We start from the raw sequence: 22,501 nt of genomic DNA, 5'->3' as shown, positions 1-22,501 counted from the left end.
AACAAAGAATGCGAGATGATTAAGATTTTCTTGCAAATTTACTCGAATCTGAATTCTCCGAACTATTTTCATCATTGGTAATTCATCTCAATCGCAACCTCAAACCATAACACCACCACCACCATCACCCCCGCCAGTTTCAGGTTGTCATTATGATTACGTTGAACTTGGATACAATATTCCAGGTGTGTTGGGTGCTCAACGGGCTGCTTATCGTCGTAGAAGCTGGGTTCAACATAAACAGGGTAAACATTCGAGGGCTACCAATGATTTTATAAGGGAAGTGCTCGAAGAGGCAGCAGATGATAGCTTTGACCAAATTTCGAGGCTTTCTGCGTTACATGGGCGTATCCTGATGGATATATACGTATATATATATATATATATATATACATATATATATATATATATATATATATATATATATATATATATATATATGTATATACATATATATATATACATATATATATATATATATGTATATATATATAATTCAAACACGTGTCAGCACCATATTCCTCCTCACTTAATCTAATTTTCTCCTAATTTTGAATTAAAAAAATCCCTAATTTTCTACATCTAACACGTGTCCTCAATCATCTGTAATTAGCAACTCAATTAGGGTTAACAGTTTCATTCTCCTCAATATTTCACGGAGCAGTTATCATCCAATTTAAACATGCTATTCAAGACCTTCAATTGGCGTCGTTCAAAATTAGGGTTCACAAAATTAGTTTTCCAATTTTTTCATCCATTTATTCTAACACCAAATCATCTATTCATCTCCACTTTCATTCATTCAAAATCGTCACTTCAATTCTTCCTATTATGGCCGGCTTTACAGGCACCTAATTGATCTTAAGATCACAATGAACGATCGATGATTGAATAAAGATGTGATTTCTTTATCTATAGATTCAATCGAGGTGTTATTCAAAATATAAATCAATTTCGCAGTCGATTGAATAAAGATGACACCTATGCAAATCAAAGGGTTTATAATTTCTCATTCTTTTGCCCTGTTAAATCGATCATATCGTTAGGTTGTACTTTGAGAAGTCGACGTCATTCTCGGGGGATCTCATAACAATATCCAGAAGAAATACAAAACTCTTTGTGGTGACCATAGTGCAAAGGTATGTTCATTTAATCATCGTAACATATTTTTTTTTTGCTATCATATGGATGTATAAATGTATAGATGTATAGATATATTGATAACCTATGGACATGGTAATATATTTTTAAGAATTTCTTAAGCATCTCCTACCTAAAATTACTATATGATTTGCACTACCCAAACTTGAATATTTCTTAACAACTGTGATGAAGATTCAGTCAGGTAACAGTGTGAATAGAGATGTCTAATTGTTTACTTAATTTTTAGTGTTCAGGTCTGATGCTATGTGTTGGTATTGTTGTAGTATGGTGCAAATTTTTAAGCTCCTGTAAGTGACCCTGTAAGAAAACGCTACAGAATTTGCACGACAAAGTTATGAGTCCGTGTTGAGAAAGCGATGAGATGAGATTTCTCAACGTGACGACACCGGTGTAAATAGGTTTGAGGTGGAGGCATTAACAAATGTCTTAAAAGAAACGGATGTTGTTAATGCTATCCAGTTTTGATGATACTTATGGTGCGTTAATACGAATTCTCATTTATTAGACTTAGAAGCTGGTTAACATGTGAGATGATTGGAGGGCGACTGATTATCTCCATCAGATAAGATAAGGCTGAGAGGTCGTTAGCTGAAGCGGCTTCGTATGGATCCCAATTAGCTGTCTTTACAGAAGCGTTTGTGGGTGGATATCCTCTTGGGTCGGATTTTGGTATTACAATCTGTAGCCGTTCACTTAAGGGTAAAGAAGATTTCTGCAAGTACCATGATGCAGACATTAATGTACTTGGTAATTGGATTTTGCATTTTAGTTAGAAAATTTTGACTTCATATTAAAATGCTTACCAATTTTGACTTTGACCAACAAATTCGATTTTGACCCATTTACCAACTTTGACCAACTAACTCGATTTTGGAAAATTGAATCGGTATGTTCTTAAACAAGAGTAAATGGGGGTTAATCGAGAGTAATCGTACTTTTTACAACAGTGCAAATATGGAGTATTTCACTTCTTATTTGATCTTGATCCCTCATTTAAATGATGTTATTTTCACACTGTTGACATGTTAACTTTATAAATTGTTCGTACAAACTTTGAATAACGACACTAAAGTTCCGAGTTAATTAAACCTTAATCTCTTTTGCAGAATTACTTTCAAACTACTTACAAATTTATAGATCTTTCTCCAAATGTTTTGATCTCGATGGATGGTAGAATTAATCTGTGGCCGAAACACATACACGAGAACATGCCTACATATACACAGAATCCTAATGTTAAGGTTGCAATTTCAGGCCATTAATACAAGGTATACAAGGTAAGTTGCCTCTAATTTCCATTTTCCTCTAACTTCAATCAGGTGCAATATGGTTTATGGTTTCAATTTGTTATTGTCATTAGTAGAGGTGCCAAGTCACATGGGTTGGGTTTACATGTCACAATGTTTATGGGGCAAATAAGAAGTTATTGAATATGGGTCACGTTAAGTTTTTTTTAAGTACGCTACTTAGCTATGATTACGAAATTTAGTATTCCAATCTTATGAATTATGTGACTTACCAATGTACACCTTTGGAGGCTTATACTCATCAAAGCTGTTTTAGTTCGAGTCTTTGAGCCATTGTAAGTTTTACCCATTTGACATATTAGATATAAAAAAATAACCTTTGAATCAACACATGTATGAGTGAGTCAAACTATTTACCAACACAACCTATCAACACCATAATTAATTATATTTTTTTGAGTACATTTTTTTTGTGTAACTGATAATGGTGAAAGTGATGAACAAGTTGTTCTTGTGACTCTGGGTGGTACATTGAACCGAATAAAATTCAGAGAAATTCATGTACAATCATGCCTTGGAAGGTAACATTAGAGGGTATTTAGGAGGAATAGTAATTACTGATAATGCTAAAAACGAACATATATTTCATAGCATTATTCTTCAAGAAAGACAAGCTTTTAGTTGCAATTGTTCTATTTACAAGTGATATTCGTTTAAATAATAAAAGGTGAAGACAAAAGACAGATTCGACGAATTGAAGACGCAAACGACCAAAAAGCTCAAAAGTACAAAAGACAATCAAAGAGGTTCCAATTATTGATAAGAAACGTCTCGAAATTACAAGAGTACAAGATTCAAAACGCAAAGTACAAGATATTAAATTGTACGCAAGGACGTTCAAAAATCCGGAACCGGGACCAGAGTCAACTCTCAACGCTCGATGCAACGGGCTAAAAATTACAAGTCAACTATTCACATAAATATAATATAATATTTAAATAATTCTTATAATTATTTATATATTATATAAATATTTAAAACCGTCGGTAAACAAAGAGCCAAACTTGTGTGAGCTGTAAAAGCAAACTCCGCGACTCGCGGAGTTTGAAGGCAAAAAATGCCCCGAGTCGCGGAGCCCCAAACTCTGAAACTCCCTATAAAGCAAACCGAATTCTGATCATTTTTAACATTCCTAATCTATCTCTCTTTCAATATATACGTAAAAATATATATATAATTTATATTTTAATTTTAATTTTAATTTTAAATCCTAATAATAAGGGTATGTTAGCGAATATTGTAAGGGTGTAAGTCGAAATTATGTCCGTGTAACGCTACGCTATTTTTAATCATTGTAAGTTATGTTCAACCTTTTTAATTTAATGTCTCGTAGCTAAGTTATTATTATGCTTATTTAATCCGAAGTAATCATGATGTTGGGCTAATTACTAAAATTGGGTAATTGGGCTTTGTACCATAATTGGGGTTTGGACAAAAGAACGACACTTGTGGAAATTAGACTATGGTCTATTAATGGGCTTTATATTTGTTTAACTAAATGATAGTTTGTTAATGTTAATATAAAGATTTACAATTGGGCGTCCCTATAAATTACCATATACACTCGATCGGACACGATGAGTGGGGTATTTATATGTACGAATAATCGTTCATTTAACCGGACACGGGAATGGATTAATAGCCACTAGAATAATTAAAACAGGGGTGAAATTATGTACAAGGACACTTGGTATAATTGATAACAAAATATTAAAACCTTGGATTACACTCAGTCGACATCCTGGTGTAATTATTAAACAAAGTATTAAAATCTTGTTACAGTTTAAGTCCCCAATTAGTTGGAATATTTAACTTCGGGTATAAGGATAATTTGACGAGGATACTCGCACTTTATATTTATGACTGATGGACTGTTATGGACAAAAACCAGACGGACATATTAAATAATCCAGGACAAAGGACAATTAACCCATGGGCATAAAACTAAAATCAACACGTCAAACATCATGATTACGGAAGTTTAAATAAGCATAATTCTTTTATTTCATATTTAATTTCCTTTATTTTATATTTAATTGCACTTCTAATTATCGCATTTTTATTGTTATTTTATTTAATTTCACTTTTAATTATCGTACTTTTTAATTATCGCAAGTTTATTTTATCGCACTTTTATTATTCGCAATTTCATTATCGTTATTTACTTTACGCTTTAATTTAAGTCTTGTATTTATTTTTAATATTTTACATTTGGTTTTAACTGTGACTAAAGTTTTAAAATCGACAAACCGGTCATTAAATGGTAAAAACCCCCCTTTTATAATAATAATATTACTTATATATATATTTGTATTTTTATAAAAGTAAACTAATATAGTGTTAAGCTTTGTTTAAAAAGATTTCCTGTGGAACGAACCGGACTTACTAAAAACTACACTACTGTACGATTAGGTACACTGCCTATAAGTGTTGTAGCAAGGTTTAAGTATATCCATTCAATAAATAAATAAATATCTTGTGTAAAATTGTATCGTATTTAATAGTATTTCCTGTAAAAATAATAGCTATTTTATATACACCTCGCACGACATCAAGTATATTTTTGGCGCCGCTGCCGGGGAACTATTAAAAGCCGGAAGCGCAACGCTAATATAAGAAGAAAAAAAAGATTTTTAGTTTACTTTTATTAAAATTCGTTTTTATAAAAATACGTTTTTGTAAAAAAAATTTACGTTTTTTTTAATTATTCGAAAATATAAAAAGAAAAACAAAAATATAAATATTTTTAGGAGTTTGATAAATATTTAAGTTTTATAAAGTTTCTTTAGTTTGTAAAAATATAAGTTTTATTTAATTTATTTTATAAATATATTTTATAAATATAAAAAACCGAAAAGAAAAAAAAAAAAATATATATATATATATATATATATATATATATATATATATATATATATATATATATATATATATATATATATATATATATATATATATATATATATATATATATATATATATATATATATATATATAAATCTAGCTTTAAGATTTTTATTTATAAAATTATAAAGTAATTCTATTTTTATTTTAGTTTTTAAATATAAGTTTTTTTTTTTTTACAAATATTTTGATATAAAACAGAAAATATAAAAACAGAAAAAAAAAAAAAAAACGCGTCGAATATTAAATAACCTGTCAGTTGAATTCTGGAACCTCGCGACTCGCGGGGTTTGCTGCATCGAATACCGCGACTCGCGGAGGAGACCTGACACCTACAGAAACCCTAACTGCAATTAATTACGGAGTAATTATTAATTATTATTATTATAACTCTAAATAATTATTATTATTATAATTAGTTTTATTTTAAGTTACTTTTTATTTAATTTATATTTTAGTTAAATTAGTTTAATTAAATTGTAAAATAAATAGTTTTAATAAATAAATAATATAAAAATAATATTTTTATAAAAATTGTACTTTTTACAACTTTTAGTGTATTTTTATATTTTGTCCCTTTTCAATCGTTTTAGCGTAATATTTGTATTTTTCGCTCATATTTAGTTTTAAACTTAGTTTTTGCCATAATTATTTTTACTTCTAGATTTTTAGGCTTTGCCGTAGAATTCCTTAAGTGCTTTTTCTTTAGACTAAGATTTAGGTGCTTTAGAATTTTGCGACGCCTTTTTAAGTTTTAGTTTCTTTTTAAGTTATTTTCATTTGGGATATAGTTTTTCCTGTAAGCTTTAATATTTTTAGACATCTTTTACCTATGTATCAATTATCATTCCAATTAGTAATCTCAATTTGCGATTATAATTTTAAGTTAGTTGTAGTAATAAGGTTAGGTTAGTCAAGTATTTTTAAGTTTTATAAGTTTCTTTTATTTTTCCGTCACCTTTTATTTTTAACCATTTTTCTTTTTCGACCTTTTTCGACGAACTCTTTTTCTTTCTTATTTCTCGCTATTCTAGTTTTAGGACATAGATTTTTATTCTACTTCTTATCTAAATTTCTTAAAATATCGAAAATTTATTTTAAGTGGTTAAATTGATAGACATCAAAATTTTCTGGTTCGTAGTAATAGTTGGATTTGTACGTGGACCGGGTTATTGGAGCCAAACAGTCCTCAATTATATTGAGACCAAACGAATCCTGCCCCTCTGCTGCATCTTTTGGCTATTCGAAACGTGGGCAAAATCAGAAAAGTCTATTGATTGGATAACTTATTATAATTTTTCTTTCCTTTTAAAAACTAATAGGATATTCAGTGAATGCACCGAGCAAGACGTTCACCACCTTTTGTACGTTCACCACCTGTAACTAGATCAAGACATTTAGCAAATATTACTGCCGTTGATTTCTCTTTAGAATCGTCATCCAGTCGACCAAGTACTCCAGTTCAAATTTCCGATAATCCATTTTTTGAACCCGACCTCACAATTGAGAATCCGGAGAATATTCAGGAACGATTCGTAGATCCTGAACCACTAAAATTTCCTCCGGAACCACCAATCATTCAAACAGAAATTGTTGAGGAACGAACCATTAAATCAGAATCCTCTAGTGATTCTGATTCAACAAATTCAATTATGGAGAATCTGGAACCTTTAAGTATGGAAGACCGAATGAGAGCTAAACGCACTGGCCAAGGTCACGCAATTACTCATCCAGACATTAATGCGCCAGATTATGAAATCAAAGGACAAATTCTACACATGGTGACTAATCAATGCCAATTTAGTGGTGCGCCGAAGGAAGATCCAAATGAACATCTACGTACCTTTAATAGGATCTGCACACTATTTAAAATCCGAGAAGTGGAGGATGAACAGATATATCTCATGTTATTTCCCTGGACTTTAAAGGGAGAAGCCAAAGATTGGTTGGAATCGTTACCTGAAGGGGCGATCGATACATGGGACGTTTTAGTTGAAAAATTTCTTAAACAATTCTTTCCTGCATCTAAAGCCGTAAGACTTCAAGCAGAAATTGTTACGTTTACACAGAAGCCAAATGAAACTCTATATGAGGCGTGGACAAGATATGAAAAGTTATTAAGAGGATGTCCGCAACATGGTTTAGACACCTGTCAAATAGTACAAATATTTTACCAAGGATGCGACATCACTACAAGGAAAGACATAGATATAGCAGCTGGTGGTTCTATTATGAAGAAAACCGAAACTGATGCTTACAAAATTATTGATAACACTGCTTCCCACTCACATGAGTGGCGCCAAGAAAAAGATATCGTTAGATCATCTAAAGCAGCTAGAGCCGATTCTAGCCATGACTTAGATTCCATTTCCGCAAAGATAGATGCTGTCGAGAGACTAATGGAAAAGATGACTAAGGATATTCACTCAATACGAATTAGTTGTGAGCAGTGTGGAGGACCACATTTGACAAAAGATTGTCTCAGTATTGAATTAACAATGGAACAAAGAGAGAATATTTCATACATAAACCAAAGGCCTGGAAATAATTATCAGAATAATTATCAACCGCCAAGACCGATTTACAATCAAAACCAGAATTATAACAGAAATATTTCATACAACAACCAACAAGGTCCTAGCAATCAACAAGTATCCAATAATACTTACAATCAGCAAAGACCTAATTTTCAAAACAAACCACCACAACAAACCGATGATAAAAATCCGAATTTAGAAGATATGATGACGAAGCTAGTTGAAACTCAAACACAGTTTTTCACATCTCAGAAACAAACCAATGAACAAAATGCTCAAGCATTTAGAAATCAACAAGCTTCTATTCAAAATCTGGAACAAGAAGTAAGTAACCTAGCAAGGTTAATAGGTGAAAGAAAACCAGGAAGTCTACCTAGTGATACAAATGCTAACCCCCGGAATGAAACAACTAAAGCCATTACCACAAGAAGTGGTACAATGCTTAAACCACCTGAAATACCTGTAACTTCTGATGAAGCTATTCCTACTCCACAAGAACCACAACCTGATCAAGATAAGGAAAGAGAACCGGTAGTTGAAAAGGTTAATGAAGATAACACAGTTAAGGCTAAACCTTATGTTAAACCATACCAACCACCACTTCCTTACCCGAGTAAAATGAAGAAAGAGAAACTTGAAGCCGAGCAATCCAAATTCTTGGATATGTTTAAACAGATAAATGTAAATCTTCCTTTCATTGATGTGATTTTAGGAATGCCTAGATATGCTAAATTCTTGAAAGATCTAATCTCAAATTGAAAGAAAATGGAAGAACTCTCGGCTGTTACTATGAATGCTAATTGTTCAGCAGTGCTGTTGAATAAGATACCAGAAAAATTATCTGATCCAGGAAGTTTCACAATTCCATGTTTTCTGGGTAGTCTTAGTTCAATAGAAGCATTGGCAGACTTAGGTGCTAGTATAAATCTAATGCCGTATTCACTATACGCTAAACTAGACCTTGGAGAATTGAAACCAACCAGAATAAGCATACAACTAGCCGATAGATCAATAAAATATCCTAGAGGGATAATGGAGAACATGCTAGTTAAAGTTGGTACTTTAGTATTTCCAGTAGATTTTGTTGTTCTGGACATGGAAGAAGATTCTCAAGTTCCTCTCATATTAGGAAGACCATTCTTAAACACGGCTAAAGCAATGATAGACGTGTTCGGTAAGAAATTGACCCTAAGTATAGAGGATGAGAGTGTTACCTTTTCAGTTGATAGAGCAATGCAACAACCGCAATCTGCAGATGATACATGTTATTATATTCAAACTATAGATGCACATGCAGAATTATTAGAAGAATTTCCAGAATTACAAGGAACAGGAGAATGTTCTTTAGGAGAAGGTAATGAACCAATTAATGAAGCTGAAATGTTAGCTACACTTATAGCTAATGGATATGAACCAACAACAGAAGAAATTCAAATGCTAAAAGAAGAAGACAGATATCGATATAAATCATCGATAGAAGAACCTCCGAAATTAGAGTTAAAGCCACTTCCAAACCATTTGGAATACGCTTATTTACATGGTGAATCTGAATTACATGTAATAATATCGTCTTCTCTTACTGAAAATGAGAAATCACAACTCATTTCTGTGTTGAAAGCTCATAAACCAGCCATTGCATGGAAGATTCATGATATTAAAGGAATAAGTCCTTCGTATTGCACACATAAAATCCTTATGGAAGAAGGTCATAAAACGTATGTGCAACGCCAACGAAGACTAAATCCTAATATGCAAGATGTAGTTAAGAAAGAGATTATTAAACTGCTAGACGCAGGTCTAATTTATCCAATATCTGATAGTCCATGGGTAAGCCCAGTTCAATGCGTGCCTAAGAAGGGTGGCATGACTGTCATTACAAATGAGAAAAATGAGCTTATTCCTACTAGGACTGTAACAGGATGGCGTGTATGTATTGATTATAGAAAATTGAATGACGCCACCAGAAAAGATCACTTTCCCTTACCTTTCATAGATCAAATGTTGGAAAGATTAGCCGGAAATAGTTACTATTGTTTTCTAGATGGATTTTCCGGATATTTTCAAATTCCAATAGCACCCGAGGACCAAGAGAAAACCACATTCACATGCCCTTATGGTACTTTTGCTTACAAACGCATGCCATTTGGACTTTGCAACGCCCCTGCAACCTTTCAAAGGTGTATGATGGCGATTTTTCACGACATGATAGAAGAATGCATGGAAGTTTTCATGGATGACTTTTCAGTCTTCGGTGATACATTTGAATCATGTCTAGTTAATCTGGAACGAATGCTTATTAGATGCGAACAATCAAATCTAGTACTTAATTGGGAGAAATGCCATTTCATGGTTAAAGAAGGCATCGTTCTTGGACATAAAATTTCAAAAGAAGGAATTGAAGTGGATAGAGCTAAAGTAGATGTAATTGCTAAACTTCCACATCCCACAATGTTAGAGGAGTTAGGAGTTTTCTAGGACATGCCGGTTTTTACCGACGTTTCATAAAAGATTTTTCTAAAATTGCCACTCCTATGAATAAACTCCTAGAAAAAGATGCTCCATTCATCTTTTCAGATGAGTGTATCAAATCTTTTAATATTCTTAAAGAGAAACTCACTAATGCGCCGATCATGATAACACCAAATTGAAATCTACCATTTGAACTAATGTGCGATGCAAGTGATTTTGCAATGGGAGCCGTTTTAGGACAAAGGACTGAAAAATGATTTCAACCTATATATTATGCTAGTAAGACGTTACAAGGAGCACAAACGAACTATACAACTACTGAAAAAGAACTCCTTGCTATTGTCTTTTCTTTTGACAAATTTCGATCATATCTCGTTCTAGCAAAAACGGTGGTCTATACCGACCATTCTGCTCTTAGATACCTATTTTCAAAACAAGATGCTAAACCAAGATTAATCCGTTGGATCTTACTCTTACAAGAGTTTGATATTGAAATCCGAGATAAAAGAGGAACAGAAAATCTCGCCGCTGATCATCTTTCTCGTCTTGAAAATCCCGAATTAGAAGTTCTAAATGAATCGGCCATACAAGACAACTTTCCTGATGAATATCTATTGAAGATAGATTATAATGAAATCCCATGGTTTGCAGACTATGCAAACTACTTAGTTTGTGGATTCCTTGAAAAAGGATTATCGTACCAAAGACGAAAGAAATTCTTCAGTGATATAAAACACTATTTTTGGGAAGATCCACATCTGTTTAAAAGTTGTCCCGATGGAATAATACGCCGATGTGTATTTGGAGATGAAGCTAGTAAAATATTAAACCATTGTCACACAGGACCAACAGGAGGGCATTATGGGCCTCAACTAACAGCAAGAAAAGTTTATGATGCTGGATTCTATTGGCCTACAATTTACAAAGACGCACACCTTCTTTGCAAATCCTGTGATGCTTGTCAAAGGGCCAGAAAAATAAGTCAACGTGATGAAATGCCACAAAATGTCATCCAAGTATGTGAAGTATTTGACATTTGGGGTATTGACTTTATGGGTCCATTTCCAAAATCTCATAATAATCTATATATACTCGTAGCCATTGATTATGTATCTAAATGGGCGGAAGCACAAGCTCTCCCAACTAACGATGCACGAGTTGTAGTCAACTTTTTAAAACGTCTTTTTGCAAGGTTTGGAACACCGAAAGCTTTAATAAGTGATCGGGGTACTCATTTCTGTAATAATCAACTTGAGAAAGTTCTTAAAAGATATGGAGTAACTCATAAAATCTCCACCGCATATCATCCACAAACAAGTGGACAAGTTGAAAATACCAACCGAGCTTTAAAACGTATTCTAGAGAAAACCGTAGGATCAAATCCGAAGGAATGGTCAATTAAATTGGAGGATGCACTCTGGGCTTTTAGAACAGCCTACAAAACTCCAATTGAAACCACACCTTTTAGACTTGTTTATGGAAAAGCATGTCATCTTCCAGTAGAAATTGAGCACAAAGCATTTTGGGCTTTGAAGACATGTAATCTTGATTTACATGAAGCCGGACGTCTACGATTAAGTTAACTAAACGAATTAGAAGAATTAAGACATGAAGCATACGAAAATTCGTTAATCTATAAGGAAAGAACGAAGAAATGGCATGATAAAAGAATCAGAAGTTCAAAAGAATTTAAAGAAGGAGACAGAGTTCTTCTTTTCAATTCACGATTCAAGCTATTTCCTGGAAAATTGAAATCAAGATGGTCTGGACCATTCATAGTTAAAAGAGTTTTCCCATACGGAACAGTAGAATTGATAAATTCAAATGGGATTGAATTTAAAGTTAATGGTCACAGAGTTAAACACTACATAGATAGTCCGATGGAAGTCGACAACGAAGTTAATCACAATTTCGACACCACAGCTAACTAAGTGTGGGGAGAATCAAGTCTTTAAAGGATAATATGTATTTCTGTTAGAGTTAGATTGTCTGTTTTCGTGTAGTTCTCGAAAATAGAACCCGAATGGTCTTTCCCTAGCAGACCCTAAAGAACTAGTCTTCTCCCCCCATTCTGAATTTTTTTTTTTTTTAGGTTTTTACAAAATGAAGACTGCCTGTGAACTAAACCATGGTCTAATGCTACACGCTTTGATCACTAAACGTAATAATGACACACTTCCGAGTGAAATAGTATCAGTAATCAGAGAAAGAATGGACGGAGTTAGAAAAGAATCCAGATGCAAAGATAATAAGTTACAGGAAAATCAAAATCCGCAGCGAAAAGAAGAGCACGACACCTAGAAAGATGTCACAAATGCGGAAAATGGTCACATGGAGGTAAATGTTCAAATAATCAAACCTATTCAAATACCGAATTTGTTACTTTATGCAGAGACGGACCGTTCATATGTTTAGAAGAAAAAACACTGAATGCTCGAGGTTACGCCTTTGTAGCTATGGAAAACCAATTAAACCGACTATCTTATGAATGGGATAGATCATATAACTAAGAAATCTATTTCACAGGTATGTCTGTACAGTTTTTATTTTTATTTTTTTTATTTTTAACCTTTTGATAATAAACGCTAATTTGTTCGCTATAAAGTATTAAATTGGTATTGAATAAAATTAGGTTTGGCAACCGAAATTATTGATATCATTCAAAAATTTATTACATCACTGCGAAATTTAACATTTATTCTTAAGGTATAAATATCTTTAATCAATCAACCCAAAATATTTCAAAAATTCGTCATGAGTTAAATTAGGTCTTGGAACCGAAATTACTTTATCGAAAAGAGGGGCGCAAATTTTTGATAATATTTGATTGATTAAAGTGGGATAAAAAGCCAAAAAGATTTTTAATTTTATTTTTACCATGTTTTTAAAATTAATATATAAATCTTAAATTAATATTGTAAACTTTGTAAAAACAATATATTTAAAATTGTAAATATTTGAAAAATTAATATAAGTTTGGTGTGAATTTATAATATGAATTTTTAAATTAAGTTTGGTGTGAATTTTTAATTTTTAAAATATGAATTTTATTTTTATGCATTTCAAATTTTAAGTTTGGTGTGAATTTTTAATATTAATTTTGAATTTTATATTTAAGTTGTGTGAATTTAAAAACAAAAATTTACTTTATCTCATTAACTTAAAAATATGATTTTTAAAATTCGTCGTAAGTTGAAGACTAGGTCTTTGAACCGAAATTGCTTTACCCGAGGGAGGGACGAGAACTTTTATTATCATTATTTTTAATCTTATTGAATTAAAGTATGCCAAAAACATTAAAAAACCCAAAAATCTTAGCTTTTAAAACAATCGCTACAAAAAGACAAATTTTAAAATTTTATCGAAGGACGGACTAGGACATCGATCCGAAACGACCTCGTCCTAAATAACAAGGGAAACAAAATTTTAAAATTAATTACTTAATTGTTTTAATTAGTATAAGATATATATATATATATATATATATATATATATAAAAAAAAAACTCCGCGACTCGCGGAGTTTAGAGGTTTAATCCCCGCGAGTCGAGGAGGGACCAAAACACAGAAAAAAATAAAACGTAAAAAAACAGATCAGTCCACACTACCACCCACACATACTGCGCAAACACTGCGCAAAAAACCCGAAAAACACCCCCCAAAAATCACAATTTTTAACCGTTAATCATCAAATCTTTTACTAAAATCATGTTGAGAAGGATGCTATCAAGGAATTACTCAAGAAAAACGGTAAATTTCTACACCTAAACACCATTTAATCCGAATATTAGTGTTCTTGAGCAATTTTATACCCAATTTGATTTTGATGCTTTTTAGTGTAATTATGCTTAAATTGTTTATGTATTATGCTTGTATAACCTAGATTGATGCTATTTAACATGATTAGAAGCCTTAAACTTCAAATTTTGAGTAATCTAGGGTTTGTGTTCTTTAGCAAATTTGGGGCTTTTTGATATAAATAGGTTATGGCCAATTTTTGTCATGAATTGTTGCTAAATTAAGTAGTGTAACATGTTTAGATAGTTAAATGATCCAAACTTTGAGCCTAAACATGATTTTGAGAATTAAAGTGGACTTTTTCAAGTCTAAAAATTCATGAACTTGATTTTTGAAAGATAATGCTATTTGAAACTTGTTTAATTGCTAGTAATGATTATTTTGACATGTTATTTGAGTTGAATGCTTATGAACTTGGCGAACATTTTCGTATATGCTATTTTGAAAAAGTGTAGATTTGATGAAAATATGTAAATGAGCTTAAGTTTGATATAAATTGATCATGTCATTGTAATTATTTTGATTGATGATTTTGCTGACACTAATGCATATTTGGATGCACAAAAATTGTGTTTGATGTGTTTTGCAGACTGAAAGGGGTGAATCTTCATCCCAAGATCGCAATGCTCCTGCTGAGAATGCGGAACAACAGGAGGTGGATAACTACTACAAGCAAGATATACCTCATCCAGTCATGACATTTTCTGATATGCACTTGGAAGAGTTGCACCCGAACCTGAGATTTGACAGACTTTGGATAGATTATCCAAAATACCAAAGGGGTTTGCATACTCTTCATTCTAAAGTTATTGACGTACCTAGGGTCATAGAATGGGGACCCTTAGAAGCTGTAGAATTGGCCGGACCAATTAGGGAATTACTTACACAGAGGTATGGTAATTCTACTTTTAATGACTGGGTACGTTTATTCACCATGCGTAGACCTGTATATAAAGTATGGTGTGAAGAATTATTGTGTAGTATAGAGTTGAATGATCGGGTAGCTAGTTTAACCGATCGATCTTTTATTAGATTTTTGTTAGGAGGTTCGATGCGCCACATGTCTTTACTAGACATGGCTCAGGCTTTACGTATATATACGCCTGAGGAGTTAGCATCTGCCGATTGTAGAGGGTTGATACTAAATGGTAGAAAGATAGATGAAAATTTTGATACACACGGTGTATGGAGTCAAATGACAAGCCATCAATTCAAAGGGGAAAATTACTCTTATTTGGATATAGATAGAGCTGAATTAAGAGTGATTCATAGGTTTTTAGCTAATTCGATTACACAAAGAGGTAAGAACAAGGAAAAGGTAAATGAACAGGATTTGTTTTACCATATGTGTATTCGAGACCCACAAAGCGCTTTAAGTATACCTTATTGTGTGGGTTATTATTTATCAGCTATGGTTAGGGGGATGAGACCGCATAGCATAATAGGAGGTGGTATTTTTATTACTTCGATTGCTGAATATCTCGGTGTGGATATAAGTCGGGGGGGATTATTAGTCGAAGAACCAGAACCCCGCGATACTATAGGTTTAAATGTATACCATGGTGCGAAAGTTTTGAAGAGGCGAAATAACGCCGCAGTACAATACCATGGTAGACATCCACAGGTTGAGAGAAACCAACAGCAAGGTAATGTAGGAGGGGGAAATGAAATGCAAGAAATGCAAAGGTTAATAGCTTCACAGGAGTACGAAAATGCTAGACAGAGAGCATTTGAAGATTGGCAAGTTCATCAAAACCAAATCATAGCTCATTGCCAACATATAGGTAGAAACTATATTCCTACACCAAAACCCATATTCCCTCCCTGGTCTATAGAGATGCAACCACCGTATCCTACGTATAACCCTGCCGAAGCATTTTATAGCACCTATGGTTATGCTAAAACCTCTATTGGTACCAGTATCATCCCTAGTCTACTTAGTTTTATTTATTTTGTAATTTGTAATGTTGATACGTTTAATACTTATGTTAATATTGTAATAGTTTTTATAATTGTCTAACTTTTATTCTTAGATTTTAATAATTTTTGAATGTGGGGTAATATACCAAACTTCAAAAATATGTATATATGTTTGCAGTTTATCTTATGTACACAACAGGGTAAAACAACGCATTTTCAAAGACTGGCATTAAGTTCAGCAAAAGCAACTAATTTTGACGACAAGATGCAAAATATATGTGAAATAACAACAAGACGGAATGAACAAATGATGTGCACCATTTATCATTCAGCAAATAAACGCCAATATATTTGGAAACTTTGGTAAAAATTTAATCATTTTCACACAAATCACCCTCAATAATTTAAATTGTTACTGATTTCTTGCAAATGAGGGCATTGCAAGATCTTAAGTGTGGGAAGGGGTTAAATTCTTTCGGATTTTAAAATTTTTATCTTAAACACTGGTTTACCATTAAAAATACTAGTAAAGCAGTAGTTGTATTAGAATCTAGTGCTCTCTGATAATAAAGAACAGCCCTAGTCTTATATACTGACTACCCAAATCTAGTAAAATTTTTCAAAATTTTCAATTAAATGAACTCAAAATCATGTTTATACATATTTATGAACGATAAAACTAGGTTTTAACACCGAAATTATTGTTACCTCAGAAAGGACATAAATTGAGAAACAAACCAAAATGTTAAAATTCATTTAAAATGGAATAGAGGACGATAAAAAGGAAAATAAAAGCCAAGTGTGGGAAAATTTACCAAGTTATTCAAAACATATATCACATATTTTTGTACAAATAACTGAAAATACTTTTGCTTTGGACTAAACTAAAAAGTTTTACCTGATTTACTGTAAGAAAGATGGATCTACACGATGAATCAATTCCATCATTAAAAGGAAGTAAAGTCTTCCGAAAAAGAAACGTGCTTCTTGATTTAGGTCAAGAAGTTGTCGTTCAGACCAGCTGTAGGTTGACGAAAAATCTAGAAAAGTCATCACTAAAATCAGCAGGAAATCCACGAACCTCAGCATTAAACAGGGTCGCCAAGTGGTCAGATTTATCCTAACCATGAGAAGGATTTATCTCGTAAAATGGGGGGGCACCGTGCAAATTAGCTGGATAAGACTAATGAATCAGATCCCCAGAAAGGATAATCTCCTTAAATGATCAAAAATCAGCTTTTAAGCCTGATATTACTCAATCCTTGAGATTGACCTTAAAGATTGAGAATTACAAACTCATGGAATTCAATGATATCTAAACTCGAGCTTGAACGAGAAAATATTTTGATCAAAATTACAAACCGATTTGTTTTCTGAAAACCCTATTTTCAATGCGTTCATTACCATTGAACGTAAAATCCTAGGAATTCACCTGGAATTCATTAGGTCACCTGAACCAAATCGGGTGTCAACCGTAAGAACGGTGGTTGCATAGTGGTCAAAGACAGGACCTTGTGCCAGACCGAAAAATCATAAGGGTGAGCTTTACTATTGCTCCTACCAAGGATAGTAATTGTGTCCGACATGTTATAGACCATAATTAAAAGCATGTCAGGGGACATTGCCTTAACAGTTGCTTGTTCAACGCTTTCCTTTACAACCGGACGGTAGTTTACCGAAAGGTAATATACGGGACAAGTAAACTGGACGTGTTGCTTTCCACAAGGTTAGCAAGTGGGTGACACAAAACCATAAGTTTTGAGCTAAAATTTTCAAATCTGAAACCCACCAAACCCACAAAAATATTTTGCAAACACCGGTGAAGGGTGATTCCGGAAAACTTATCTAGGGTAAAAACTAGATTTAATTTTCAAAAGATCAAATGTTTTCATAAAGATCCAATTTCCTTAATGGATCTAAATTTTTATAGTCATGTGGGACTGTAAACCATATCGTTACTACCATTGTTTATACCGCCGTATAGAAATCACTGATGTACAAAGTGTGAAGAATAAAGAAGTGATTCTAGTATTTCAAGACGATATTGCTTGAGGACAAGCAACACTTAAGTGTGGGAATATTTGATAATGCTAAAAACGAACATATATTTCATAGCATTATTCCTCAAGAAAGACAAGCTTTTAGTTGCAATTGTTCTATTTACAAGTGATATTCGTTTAAATAATAAAAGGTGAAGACAAAAGACAGATTCGACGAATTGAAGACGCAAACGACCAAAAAGCTCAAAAGTACAAAAGACAATCAAAGAGGTTCCAATTATTGATAAGAAACGTCTCGAAATTACAAGAGTACAAGATTCAAAACGCAAAGTACAAGATATTAAATTGTACGCAAGGACGTTCAAAAATCCGGAACCGGGACCAGAGTCAACTCTCAACGCTCGATGCAACGGACTAAAAATTACAAGTCAACTATTCACATAAATATAATATAATATTTAAATAATTCTTATAATTATTTATATATTATATGAATATTTAAAACCGTCGGTAAACAAAGAGCCAAACTTGTGTGAGATGTAAAAGCAAACTCCGCGACTCGCGGAGTTTGAAGGCAAAAAATGCCGCGAGTCGCGGAGCCCCAAACTCTGAAACTCCCTATAAAGCAAACCGAATTCTGATCATTTTTAACATTCCTAATCTATCTCTCTTTCAATATATACGTAAAAATATATATATAATTTATATTTTAATTTTAATTTTAATTTTAAATCCTAATAATAAGGGTATGTTAGCGAATATTGTACGGGTGTAAGTCGAAATTCTGTCCGTGTAACGCTACGCTATTTTTAATCATTGTAAGTTATGTTCAACCTTTTTAATTTAATGTCTCGTAGCTAAGTTATTATTATGCTTATTTAATCCGAAGTAATCATGATGTTGGGCTAATTACTAAAATTGGGTAATTGAGCTTTGTACCATAATTGGGGTTTGGACAAAAGAACGACACTTGTGGAAATTAGACTATGGTCTATTAATGGGCTTTATATTTGTTTAACTAAATGATAGTTTGTTAATGTTAATATAAAGATTTACAATTGGGCGTCCCTATAAATTACCATATACACTCGATCGGACACGATGGGCGGGGTATTTATATGTACGAATAATCGTTCATTTAACTGGACACGGGAATGGATTAATAGCCACTAGAATAATTAAAACAGGGGTGAAATTATGTACAAGGACACTTGGTATAATTGATAACAAAATATTAAAACCTTGGATTACACTCAGTCGACATCCTGGTGTAATTATTAAACAAAGTATTAAAATCTTGTTACAGTTTAAGTCCCCAATTAGTTGGAATATTTAACTTCGGGTATAAGGATAATTTGACGAGGATACTCGCACTTTATATTTATGACTGATGGACTGTTATGGACAAAAACCAGATGGACATATTAAATAATCCAGGACAAAGGACAATTAACCCATGGGCATAAAACTAAAATCAACACGTCAAACATCATGATTACGGAAGTTTAAATAAGCATAATTCTTTTATTTCATATTTAATTTCCTTTATTTTATATTTAATTGCACTTCTAATTATCGCATTTTTATTGTTATTTTATTTAATTGCACTTTTAATTATCGTACTTTTTAATTATCGCAAGTTTATTTTATCGCACTTTTATTATTCGCAATTTCATTATCGTTATTTACTTTACGTTTTAATTTAAGTCTTGTATTTATTTTTAATATTTTACATTTGGTTTTAACTGTGACTAAAGTTTTAAAATCGACAAACCGGTCATTAAACGGTAAAAACCCCCCTTTTATAATAATAATATTACTTATATATATATTTGTATTTTTATAAAAGTAAACTAATATAGCGTTAAGCTTTGTTTAAAAAGATTCCCTGTGGAACGAACCGGACTTACTAAAAACTACACTACTGTACGATTAGGTACACTGCCTATAAGTGTTGTAGCAAGGTTTAAGTATATCCATTCAATAAATAAATAAATATCTTGTGTAAAATTATATTGTATTTAATAGTATTTCCTGTAAAAATAATAGCTACTTTATATACACCTCGCACGACATCAATTACTTCTTTATGTGCTACCCTTGAAAGTGATTTAACAATATCTTCTTTCATACAATTGTGGTGTGAAGGGTTTCTTTATTGTATATGTATCGTAGAGACATTAAATATTGATATTAACATTTTCAAATACGGAGTACTGCTTTTATGAGCTTCCGTGCAACTCACGGGCTCTTAAATCTTCCGATTTGTAAATTCATCCATACGTTGTTGATATTTGGATGAATAGAGATGTCTAATTGTTTACTTAATTATTTTCCTGAATACACAAATTAATTGTAACTTCATGCGCCAGTTGATGGCATATTGGCGCAATGTTCAGGTCTGTTTAGTGTTCAGGTCTATTTATATTACTAAAAAATTGTTATTAGTGTTTTGTTGTTATTAGTTTGCCGTTCTGCAATCATTGTTATTGTTTGAACCCTTTAAAATGTGCATTACTTTAATATAATTATTCTTGAATCTTGAATCATTGAATCGTTGTTCTTGAATCATTCTTATTTCTGAGTTTTTGTTTTTGAACGTAGACAAATATCTTTTTCCCGGGGTGTTTTTTATCGATGGAGTATAAAAGGGGTACCAATTCAATGACTTCGGATGATATTGGAAAAGTGGGTGTTGGAATGACGGCTAATATGCCGCCGTTTGTTACTCCGAGACCTGAATGTACGCGTTTGGGTTCTAGAATTAATGACCGAGTTCAAGTAATCGTGGTGAAGTTTATATTCAAGTTTTGCTTGTATTAGGTAAGTTATATAGGTTCATTATATACATGGGTTGTACCTGGTGTCATTGGAACTTTTGCAACCGGTGCAACATATTGTTTTAACCGTAGTAACATAATCCAAATCTTGGAGGTTAATGAGCTCATTTCAATCATCATGCAGGTGAGTTTATATTAGACGAAGGTGATGTTAGTAGTATGGTTATCCTCCGTATTTTATGTATTGTCAACTTATGCATTTGCTATTAAGATTAGGCATTTTATATGAATTAAATTTTCAATTGCAACTTAGCTGGGATTTGCAGCAAAGCTCTATAACAAAAGCTTTGGTATTCATTTACGTTAATACTCAATGATAGGGTTTAAGAGCCCCCGCATTTCAAATGATGTTTTTCATTTACATTATATTTCAGTAGTTTGGAGATATGGTCGTTTGAAATGATGGTGTTGCTATCTGGTATTTTTCCTCATCTACAACTAGAAACCTCGGTTCTTTTTATAAGGTTAGTGTTGAAAACAAAAATTAGACCCTTTTAGTTAGTTAATTATTTATTTTTTGTTCATTTGTTCAGTGTTTTGTCAATAGTTCTTTTGACTCACCGTGCAACAGATATGAGTCGACGACTCTCATGAAACCATATTATTTGACCCTTGCTGTTATTGTAGCTAAACTTTATGTTTATGGTTAACAAAGGTGAGTGTAATCTTTATATACCGATGGGTTATTTAACGAGTATGCGTTAAAAGTGTTAAATGTATGTCAAGTCTAAACATATATGAGAACATGTGCTTATTACGGAGTTTATTAATAATTCCTTTTCTTTTTCTATTTCTTCTCATATGAGGGTTGTCTTTCTTTGCAGGTGTTTTCTGACCCGTGATGGCATGATAATGATTTTTATAGAGAATGGAGAGGGGATTGCTTAATCTAGGTGAAAAACATGTGTGTAGCTTGATTATATTTCATCCCGTGTTTGTTACCACCAAATTTCATGCATTGTTGGAGGTTTTAAAGACTGTATCACCGCGATTAAGAGAGGTTCCTCATTACATTTGTCCGAGCTATTTGCTTAACTTTTTCAAATGTTGGGTGTAGGATGAAATATACTTCATGTTCCTTAGGCTCAACAGAGCTATTTACGAAATTTTGGAAGTTGGGATCCCGTGATAACTCCACCTAAACTGTAAGTTTCTCTATGGCCTTTTTTTATCATTTCACTTTTGCTTGATACATTCGAGATTCGTCTGCAATATATATAAATACATTAAACTTCTCATTTTATAATACAGATTTGTGATATTTACACATTCCGTATTAATTTCTCATTTTGGATTTCCCATTTTGTATTAATTGTATTCAGATTTGGATGAATATGATATGGTATGTAGCACCTTATGTCATGTAATTACTATAATACACCTTATTATTATAGTAGTTATTAATTATTAATTTCTTTTTATTTAAAACTTAATATTTAGGAAAAGAAAATCAGCTAAAGCCTGACACAAAATGTTTATTCAATTATCGATATAAAGAACGTTTTTTTTTTCATGTTTACAATAATCAATAACTTAAACCTGTGTTATGAAGAACTGCATGAA

At 32.4% G+C, this 22,501-nt stretch overlaps 1 long non-coding RNA gene across 1 annotated transcript; it reads left to right on the top strand.

The window, feature by feature from the left end:
* The first annotated feature begins 1,633 nt into the window (after positions 1-1,633).
* On the top strand, positions 1,634-20,912 carry LOC139846953 (uncharacterized). The gene is made up of 3 exons (XR_011759235.1): positions 1,634-1,911; positions 2,271-2,441; positions 20,703-20,912. It is a non-coding gene; the product is annotated as an uncharacterized lncRNA (long non-coding RNA).
* The last annotated feature ends 1,589 nt before the right edge of the window (positions 20,913-22,501 follow it).

Source organism: Rutidosis leptorrhynchoides, chromosome 5, assembly GCF_046630445.1.
Source record: "Rutidosis leptorrhynchoides isolate AG116_Rl617_1_P2 chromosome 5, CSIRO_AGI_Rlap_v1, whole genome shotgun sequence".
Classification (NCBI taxonomy): Eukaryota; Viridiplantae; Streptophyta; class Magnoliopsida; order Asterales; family Asteraceae; genus Rutidosis; species Rutidosis leptorrhynchoides.
This window is presented reverse-complemented; position numbering and strand designations above follow the sequence as displayed.